Below are 9,853 nucleotides of genomic sequence, written 5' to 3'. Positions count from 1 at the left end.
TGAGCCAAGTGTGGGTATTTGCTGCTAACTGCTCAGAGAGGCTGGGAGAAAGAAATGCCTAGGTTTCTAATTCCTGCCTAGGTTAAAACAGGATTAAGTAAAAATGGAGTCTGGTCCTTTGGAAAGACCTGTGTCATTAATACCCTGGGTCTCTCTGTGTGTGCAAAATTAGCTCCACGAAAACCAAGTGAGAGTTCCCTTGGGGGCTCAGACTTAGAGAAGTACCTTGCATGCCTGGGACTTGGGATCCGTGGCTGGCACTTGGAGCTACGCTGCTCAAGGGCCAGCCTCTCGTCGGGCTGTGCCTCGAAATGGAGGGAAACTGAACAGAGGAAAAGGAAGACCGAAGTAAGGAAAGGAAAGCCAGGCCCTGCCTGGCTTTACTTCTCAGCAAGTAAAACAGAGACTGGAGAGGTAAATAGGTAGAGGTGAACAGAGTAGCTCACACCCTCGGAATCATCTTGTCTTTATTGTCTGTCCCTGACCAATGTGACTTCTGGAGGCAGAGGGGCTGTGTAATATTCCCCTCCGGTTGAGTGGAGCACAGAAAAGCTATTAGCAGGATTTATTGGTACAAACAATAAACAGACAGCTGCCCACAGGCCACAGCTCTGCTGAGTGAGGAAACTCTCCTCCATTGCTTTCCACAAAACTTCCTAATGCGAGTGAAGTGTGGGAGCTGGTGCCAGTGGGAAGAGAACGCCACGGTTTCCTCTAGTTACCAAGAGGTCTCCATGCTAAGTATGTCCACCAAGGGGAAGGAAAGCCATGGACGACGCCATTTGGGTTTTGAGCAAAACGGTCTTTTCATCCCACAATGAAAACGTTTTATACTTTTCCCAAGCTTTGAGATGTCAGTAAGTTGCCAGCCTAGCCCTCTCTGGGTCAGCCACTCACGGAAATGGGCTCTTGTTCTACTTTTCTGTCTTACTTGCTTTTACCAAGAACCCAGCTCTCCCGAGCTGGTGCCCAGCATTTAAGTGATGAGAGCTGCATCCGGGCTCAGCAGCAAGTTGGTGCCAACGTTGAATTGCTGTTGAATAAACAGCAAGGCAATCTTTATCTAAATAATCAGTTGTTCCTCAAACCACAAATAACAACAGGATCTGAACGCCACTACATCCGCAAAGGACAGAGACAGCAAGAAAAGACTGAGGCAGGGGATTTCTGTTTGCTTGTTTGTTTGTTGTGCTTATTTTCTTTTACAGCCCCTCTCTGCTAAGCTCTGTTCAACTGTTTCCTTACACAGCCTGGGGGAGGGCAGGTGGAGGGCAGGAAGGGCATAGCTCAGAAAGTTTAAAAAAAAAAAAAATTGACATCACTTAAGTCACGTGATTGGCAAGAGCCAATGGTGGTGGGCTGTGGAAAGGGGAACAGTTAAATTTGTAATTTGGGTTGTGTGAAAACTTCTTTGGACCTCATAAACAACCACAGAACCACAAGTTGGGTAGCCTGGCAGTGTCAGAAGTGTAAGCCCAGCACAGTGGTCAGCAGGCAGGACGAATCACACTGAATGCAAACCACAGGCTTTCGCAGAGCGGTGAGCAGTTCAGCCCACAGCATAGGCGGTGCTTTCGTCTTCTTTTTTCCTTTCTTTCTTCTTCTTCTTCTTTTTTTTTTAAATCTTTAACAATTTGAATATTTGTTTCTGAAACAATTCTTTCCCCCACCCCCACCCCACAGGACCCATTGGAGTGCCAGAGGTGTTAGGGTTGGGGGTAGAAAGAGACGTGGGGAGCCATGGTGGGAAGTGAGGTCAGAGTAAGTGACCTTTCTTGGTTTTTGCTCTGAAGGTGAAAGAAATCATAGAATCCCCCGCCTTCAGGAGAGGTGCGTTTTCGAAAGGAAATGATGGCTTCAGACAGCATTTTTGAGTCATTTCCTTCATATCCACAATGCTTCATGAGAGGTGAGTACGCTGGTCTTTTTATATCTGATTTTGCTAAGCTTTGCACAGACTAAGATGGCAGCCCGTGGACCCTCCGGTGCCTGCCTGGAGTCCCTGCCTGCTTGTCGGGGGAGGAATTCAAACAGAAGCCAATGACTCTGAGACCTCGAGATTATTGTTTGACAGACCCCGTGCTGCGGGGATGTTTTAGTAAATGCTTCGGCTGTTGAAATATTTGGTCGCTGGGTGAAAGTTGTGTCAAGTGCTCTGAGCCACTCTCAGTTAAAGTCCCAGAGATTAGAAGGCTGGCGCGGAGGACGCTCCTTTGGTTTTATCTGGCTGTGCCTTGCCCTGAATAACTTATTCTGATGGCAGCAAGCTGTCTGGCCCTGGTGCTGAGTTCAGCTTGCCCCGGGGTTTAGCAGGCTCGGTACTTAGCTGGCTGGAAGAGCCGGTGCCCGCAGAGTGGTCTCCGAGAGGCAGTTCACAGGTGTGCCTTGGATCAGTGTGGAGATTTCAGGGCCAAAGTGGCAAGTCCACAGAGGACAGGATCTGGGCAGACTCGTTCTGGGAAGAATCATCAGAGGAGGCTGTGTTGTGCTGTGGTTTTTCTTTCAGCCTCAATTGAAAGAGGCAGCCGGCATTGCTCAAGACAGAAAGCCAGCAAGTTGTGGTACACAGTCTCTCTCAGAAAGAACTACGAAGCCATTTCCTAAGTCCACTCACTGTCACAGCAGAAATTACTAGATTACAGGCTTATGGGTAGGCACCACGTAGGTCCCTGAACCTTCCTGACTTTTTTTTTTTTTACAGCAGTCTTATGGAACTTACAAAGCTGGAGTTCAGCCATAGTGCCCGTGTGTGCTTGGTGGGTCTTTCTGGATAAATGGGGACTGGGCTTAAGTAAATAAAAATAGTGGCATAAAGAGCTCACAGAGACATGGCCGTGTGTCAGGACGTGCAACTTGTGGACGTGTGATGCTCTGGCAGAGCTAAAATGGAGTGGGATGGGATGGAGAAGGAATCACTTGTTTTCTGGATACAAATTATTGTGCACACCCAACCAGTATTTGCGAAACGCTATTTATTCAGACAGCCAAGTGAGCAGGGGAATACCAGGGCTTGTTGGCTACTTTGTCACAACAAAGGCTATTGAGGTTGTGATGGCTCATCTATGCTGAAACATGAAAACTGGAGGAAGGTGTGTGTGTGTGTGTGTGTGTGTGTGTGTGTGTTGTGCATGTATTTGTGTATATGTGTGTGATGTGTGCATGTATGTATGTGTATGTGTGTGGTGTGTATATGCATGTGTGTGGTACATATGTGTGTGGTGTGTGCTTATATGTGAGTGTGTGTGTGATGTGTGCATGTATGTATGTGTATGTGTTTGTGTTTGGTGTGTGTATGTATGTGTGTGGTATATATGTGTGTGTGGTATGTATGTGTGTGAGTGTATGTGGTGTAGTGTATGTCTATGTTTATGTGGTATTATATATGTGTGTGTATGTGTGTGTGTAAATGTGTGGTGTGTGTGTATGTATATGTGTGTGTGTTGTATGTATGTGTGTGTGGTATGTGTATATGTGTGTATGGTGTATGTGTATGTGTGTGTATTTGTATGTGAGATGTGGTATGTGTCTATGTGTATGTGGTATATATGTGTAGTGCATGTGTGTGTAGATGTGTGTGTGTGATATGGTATGTGTCTATGTGTATGTGGTGTATGTGTGTGTGGTGTGTGTGTATGTGTATGTGTGTGGTACATGTATATGTGTGATGTGTGTATGTGTGTGTGATATGGTATGTGCATGTATGTATGTGGTGTGGTATGTATATATGTGTGTGTATGTGATGTGTGTGTGTGAGATGTGGTATATGTCTATGTGTATGTGATATATATGTGTGGTGGGGGTATGTGTGTGTATGTGTGTGTGTGTGGTATGAGTGTGTGTGTATATGTGTGTGTGTGTGTGTGTGTGTGTGTGTGTGTGTGTGTGTGTGTTGGCACATGTGTTTGTAGGTTTGGGGGGGGGGCATCAGGATTTAAAGAGAAGGAAAACAAGCAAGTCATTAACCAATTCCAAGCTTCAAATTAAAGGGCCTCCAAGTGCTCCCTTGCTGGTGACAGAGAAATCTGAGTGAGGTTGACTCATGGGGACAGGTCTGAGTCATGTATCATCCAGTGTCCTGCAGAGAATTAGGCAGAGACAGCAGCCCCGGGGGCCCTTGGTGAGAAGCCACCAACTGCTCACTGGCTCTGTTTCCTCCAGGCAGTCAACAAGCTAAGGAAGCCATCTTTGAAGGAAAATTCCTGGCTTACTCTCCTCTCAATGCATGCTTCTAATGCTTGCTGTTTCCGATTAGATGACCTCAGGATGACAGAAGCAGGGAACTCTGAACATTCCCCTGGGCAGGAGGTTGGCTGCAGCCTGTGCTGCCCTCCTGGCAATCGCTATGTGAGTTCAACAGAAAGACAGTTAGGGATGTGGTAACCGGGAACTCAAACAAGCCCGCTGCCTGCACCGCCTGCACCGGCTAGGGAGCGAGAGTCTGTTTCCATTCAGCTACCTGGATGCTTGTTCCTATCAAAACCCAGAAACGGATGGGGAGAAGTTTAAGTGCTTACCATGCAAGCATGGAGATCTAAGTTCGAATCCCTAGAACCTTCATAGGAGCCAGGTGCAGTGATGTGTTCCATCTGTAACCTTGGCATTCCTGCGGGGAGACAGGAGTTAGAGACAGGGGCTCCCTGGAGGCCCATAGGTCAGCTAGTCTGGAGTACATGGCTAGCATCCAACAACAAAGAGACCCTGCCTCAAACAAGGTGGGAGGTGAGGACCAGCTTGTAAGGTTACCCCCCCCCCCACACACACACACACAATGTTACATGCATGAGTTCACACTTCCCCACATGAATACGCACACATACACATAGCATGCATATATCACATACATACACAGGGATTGGGTTTTTTTTTTATTTTGTTTTGTTTTGTTTCGTTTCTTTTAATTAGCATGGTTCATCTAAAGCCCCCACTTCCTCCTCTGAGCAAATCGGAGCCGATGGAGGGAAAGGGATTGTCAGAATCCACAGGCCGATAAATAACTCGGAGCCTCCACTCCAGGACCTAAGGGAGCCCTTGGCAGCTCCCTTGTTAATATTATTCCATCCTAAGGACCTGTCAACACAAGGGTTTAAATGGCTCACATTGGCTATCCACGCCACTCACGCTAGCCAGCGCAGCGACAAAACTTTGCTTCTTTTTCTTTCCACTTGGACCCAGCTCCAGACCCCACCCCCTTAACCATTCTTCAGTCTCCTGGCCCCCCACACCACAGCCCGCCAGCCACTCCTAGGGCTCCTCACTGGTGGCTGCTTCTGCCTGTAATTTATAGCCTGTGCTCCCTCCTGAGCAGTCACTGTGAGCGGCTCACAGGCTCACAGCGTCTTGTTTTCCTCCTGGGATGGTACTTTATCAGTCCCCACAATCCTCGCAGGAGGAAACCTGTAACTCATTTTCAGCCTGACACCACGGGAGAAAACAGAGATGGGGAACCGAGCAAGCCATTGTTCCCTTTCTCATGAGAGTCAGGCCAGCATCTGAGACACTGGCACGCAAAAAGAATGTGGTCTACCACAGAGAGCTCCTCTCCCCCCTATCGCCCCACACCAGGTTCCCGCTTAGTCTGCCTAAACAGCCGATAAGACTCGATTGAGACTCCCAGGAACTATCACATGTGGTTGGCGACATGAAACTCTTGCAGAACCCCAACTTAGTCCCCTCTGAAGGTGCAGTGAACTGCATAAAAAAGATGACTGTCTCATTGGGGAGGGCTTGGGAGGGATCTGCTACATTTTTTCTCCTTTTTTTTTTTTTTTTTTCAAAACGCCTCAGGCAACCTTGCTCTTAGAAGTGGCTTAGTGGTCTAGGCAAAGCCGGAGTGCAGAGATGCCTCCGAGTTCCTAGAACCACGGGTAGAAATCTCAGCACTGTGGTGGCTCTGTGCCTCGAGTCATCCGGCAGAGCTGTTCCGCGGGACTCAAAGAACCGAGGCCAGCTGTGTTCTCCTGTAAACATGAGTTTACAACTGTTTAAAGGCATGAAGACACTTCCTCTCACACCACTGAAGACTTAGGTGGCAGCCAGACCTAGATGAAGCTGTGTGTGGCTTTGTCCACCATGCAAAACCTGTTAGTGAGTGAGCAGGCTACTGTAACAAAATACCACAGACTTGGTGACTTAAAAAGCAGAAATATGTTTCCTCATGGTCTGGAGGCCAGAAGTTTGAGGTCAAAATATCAACACTTGAGATTTTTGTGAGATCTGTCCTGTTCACTTACTTGTTGCCTCTTTGGGCTCATGTTTCTCTTTCTCTCTTTCTGTCTGTCTGTCTGTCTGTCTGCCTGTCTGTCTCTGTCCTTCTCTGTCTCTGTCTCTGTCCCTCTGTCTCTCTCTGTGTCTCTGTCTCTGTCCTTCTCTGTCTCTGTCTCTGTCCCTCTGTCTCTCTCTGTGTCTCTGTCTCTGTCTCTCTCCCTCCCTCCCTCCCTCCTTTCCTTCCTCCCTCCCTCCATCTCTCAATGGTTCAATAAATTAGCCCAGGCTGATCTAGACTCACTGTGTAGCCCAGGATAGCCTTGAATCAAAACATTCTTCCTGCCCAGCCTCTTAAAATTGCTGAGTCTTAAAATTGCTGGAGATATTTACCAAAGCCAACCCTCACCTCCTCTTAGAAGGCCACCAGTCAGGGCATAGCACACGCTCGTAGCTCCTGATTGCTTCTAGAATGTTCCCTATCCAGTACAGTCACATTCTGAGGAACTTGCCGTTAAAACCTGAATTGTGGACTTGAGTCCGGGAATAATGCAGGCCCTGACACAGTGTCTTGGCAAACCTGCCTCCTTTGGTCCTTAAGGAGGCCAGCATGAAGCAAGTGGCCAGATGGATCCTTTGGTCCTTAAGGAGAGCAGCGTGAAGCAAGTGGCCAGATGGATCTCTGGACACTTGAGAATCAGACCCTGCCATTCCTGTGAGATGAGGTTTCACACCTGAGGCTGCCTACGCATTATGAAACTATTTTTTTAAAGGTTTTCTTAAATGATCTAGGCTCGTCCTCACAGCCCTCGCCCCACATTCTTTCTGTACACTGCGTCACAGTTGACAGTGACCTAACGGAAGCCCAAGAAGGCCAAGCTTCAGAGGAGTCTGAAGAACCCAGCCACCTCCACCCTGCCCCCTCTAGCAGGATTTCCCAGTGCCTTAGATGGACTCCAAGGATATCTTGCCATCCCTGGCTGAGTGACAGGGGGTAGGAGGACCCTGCAGCAGTTCACATATTAAATATGGGACAGGAAGTGGTTGGTGAACTGGAGGGATGGCTTTCTGTGTGACACATTGGACAGGAAGTGGTGGGTGGAACAAGCATAAGGAGCTGAGTTTGAATCCCCAGAACATACATAAAATGCCAGATGCTCACGTGTGTAATCTCTGTGTTCCTTCTGTGATAGGAGGTGAGACAGGAGGACAAGCCCCGCAGGGAATACCCACACTCACACTCACGCTCACACACAAAGTGTGCGCAGACACTTTGTCATATACACAGGCATGCACAAAGAGGACAGCGGATAGATGAGTGGATAGGTGGGGATCATTAGAGACAGCAGCAGAACCTGGGATTAAACCACAGAGGACCAGAGGAGCAGTTAGAAGCAATGAGATCCCTCTGTGTTCCAGGAAAAGACCTAAGATGAGCTCAAGAAAGATGTGACCCTTTGTTGGGAGGCGGCAGAGCAAGGCTGGCTGGGACTGGACCACCCCAGGGCTGGTGGCTGCTGCACACACAGGCTTGCAAAGGGAAGCCAGGTGTCAGCCTGTAGAAGAAAGACAGAGCCCGTTAGCAGGGCTGCTGTTAGCAGAGGCGGGGACGGGGACGGGAGGTTTGCAGGCAGAGTGCACTCAGGTAGCTCCACAGGGAGGCTCTCTCCTTTCCTCCCTTCAGTGGAAGCCCAGGAGATCAGTTTTCTTGTTGTTTGCTTAGCGTGTGGCACTGCTGGGTTTTTAGAAGGTACTTGAGTAGGCTTTACTTGTTTGCTTAAGACTTGAGAAGGGTTCTCACTCTGTCACTGGAACTCGCTGCGTAGACCAGGCTGGCCTGGAACTCACAGGGATCTATCTTCATGTGCCTCCGAGAACTGGGGTTAATCCGGCAGTTCTACAAGGTCGGGCCAAGACCATAGGAAAACACAGATACTTACATGAAGATTCATCCCAGTAGAAAAATTACAGTTGTGAAGTAGCAACAAAAATGATTTTATGGTTGGGGTCAGCACAGCACGAGGAGCTGTGTTAAAGGGTTGCAGCGTTAGGAAGGTTCAAGTGTGTGCTGGTCGACCTGGAAACAGTTAAGGTGAAGAGTTGAGTGAATACGATCAAAATAGGTTTTATTTAATTCTCAGAGAAGTGTTAAAATATTTTAGAAAAGAATAAAAGGCCCACACCACTATGCCTGACTAAACCTCAGTCTTGTTATCTTGCAGTACAAACGGTTAAAGTGTCTAATGGCTCATGGATGAGTTCAGCTCCTCTAAACACGAGCTGCATTAACAGTGGTTAGCTAGCAGGGATCTGGTTACCAAGACAGCAGCCGCTGAGTTGGATGACCTGTGCTAATCACTCAGGGAAGAACATCTCTCACAATATGATGGACGACACCAGGAAGGCTCCCTGGAGGAAGTGGCAGAATTTCTAGAAGTAGGGAAGTTAGAGAGCGGAGGGGAGAGTGGTCCAACAGAGGGCTCAGTGTGGAGCTAAGGAAGACCCTGTACACAGAGACACAGGAGGCAGAGAGCTAATCAGCTCCCGCCCTTCCTCCTTGTCAGTGACCACAGGACAAGAGAGGCATCTCAGAGCCTGCTGAGCAGCCACATTGATGCAATCTCTACAGACCCAGGCTGAGCCTTGGCTCAGGACACAGGGAGAGCAGAGGCACTTTTCTGAGAATCCCGGTGCAGCCTTAGGGTCTAGCTCTTCTAAAGAAAGCCATTTTGCCTGTTGAACCACATGCAGGGTCTCAGGGACTCTGATAGCCAGTGGTTTCCTCTTCTTCTCCATGATATTTGTCATGGACAAGTCTTTGTCCAAAACTCAGGGATAAAAAGGCTCCTGGGTTCTTGTCTAGCTGGGGCCAGGCGGGGAGGCCCACACAGGAAGTTCAGGCGTTTCTCAGGTAACTTCCCAGTGACCTAGATGAGTCAGTAGTGAAGCTCTGTCTACTTTGAGTTCTGCAAAAGAGGCTAGTGACATTCTAGAAGAGCTAGCTGCCCAGTGACCAAGTTCCTGTGTGAAGTCTTTGAACCCCTTAGAAGCCATAAAACACATGACAGCTTAGCAGCTTTACATTGGTGTGAAAAGTTTTGTACCATTTCATGCCCAGGAGATATTTTCGGACACTGAAGCGTTTTTTTCTCTCACCCAGTGTGCTACAGAGATGGATTGAATATGCTTTAGTGTACAAACATAGTATTCGCCCCACATCTTTCCCACAACTCCATCCCTTGGCCCCCACTGTCTTTTCTCATCATGAGTCGCCAAACACCATGCTTTTTCTGCCTATAAGAAGCCTCAAACTTAGACAAGATATTAGGTCTTTTGTGACGTTTTTAACCCTGCAAAAATATAACCATGGCGCCCCTGGAGACGCAGAAAAGGAGTGTTTCCAGGCCGGTGACTAGCCCAGTTTGAAGAGCACTTGCCTGTCATGCACCGAGCCCTGGGCTCCATTTCTAGCACTACAGACACTAGGGAAGGTGGGTGCATCCTGTTTTCCTAATATTTGTAAACAGGAGTTCAAGACATCCTTAGCTACATGGGGTCTGAGGCTATCCTGGGGTACTGAGACCCTGTCTCACGAAGGAAGAAAAGGGAAGAAAAGGAGAGGAGGAGAGGGGAGAGGGGAGGGGAGGGGAGG

At 48.3% G+C, this 9,853-nt stretch overlaps 1 long non-coding RNA gene across 1 annotated transcript in view; it reads left to right on the top strand.

The window, feature by feature from the left end:
- The first annotated feature begins 1,399 nt into the window (after positions 1 to 1,399).
- The window catches only part of LOC115065094, an 11,242-nt gene continuing 2,788 nt past the window's right edge, over positions 1,400 to 9,853 (top strand). The window contains exons 1-2 of the long non-coding RNA XR_003844898.1: positions 1,400 to 1,540; positions 1,794 to 1,909. This is a non-coding gene — a long non-coding RNA (uncharacterized LOC115065094). The remainder of the gene's footprint in view (positions 1,541 to 1,793; positions 1,910 to 9,853) is intronic.

This window comes from Mus pahari, chromosome 12 (genome assembly GCF_900095145.1).
Source record: "Mus pahari chromosome 12, PAHARI_EIJ_v1.1, whole genome shotgun sequence".
Classification (NCBI taxonomy): domain Eukaryota; kingdom Metazoa; phylum Chordata; class Mammalia; order Rodentia; family Muridae; genus Mus; species Mus pahari.
Note: the sequence above shows the minus strand (reverse complement) of the source record. Positions and strands in the feature narration are given on the sequence as shown.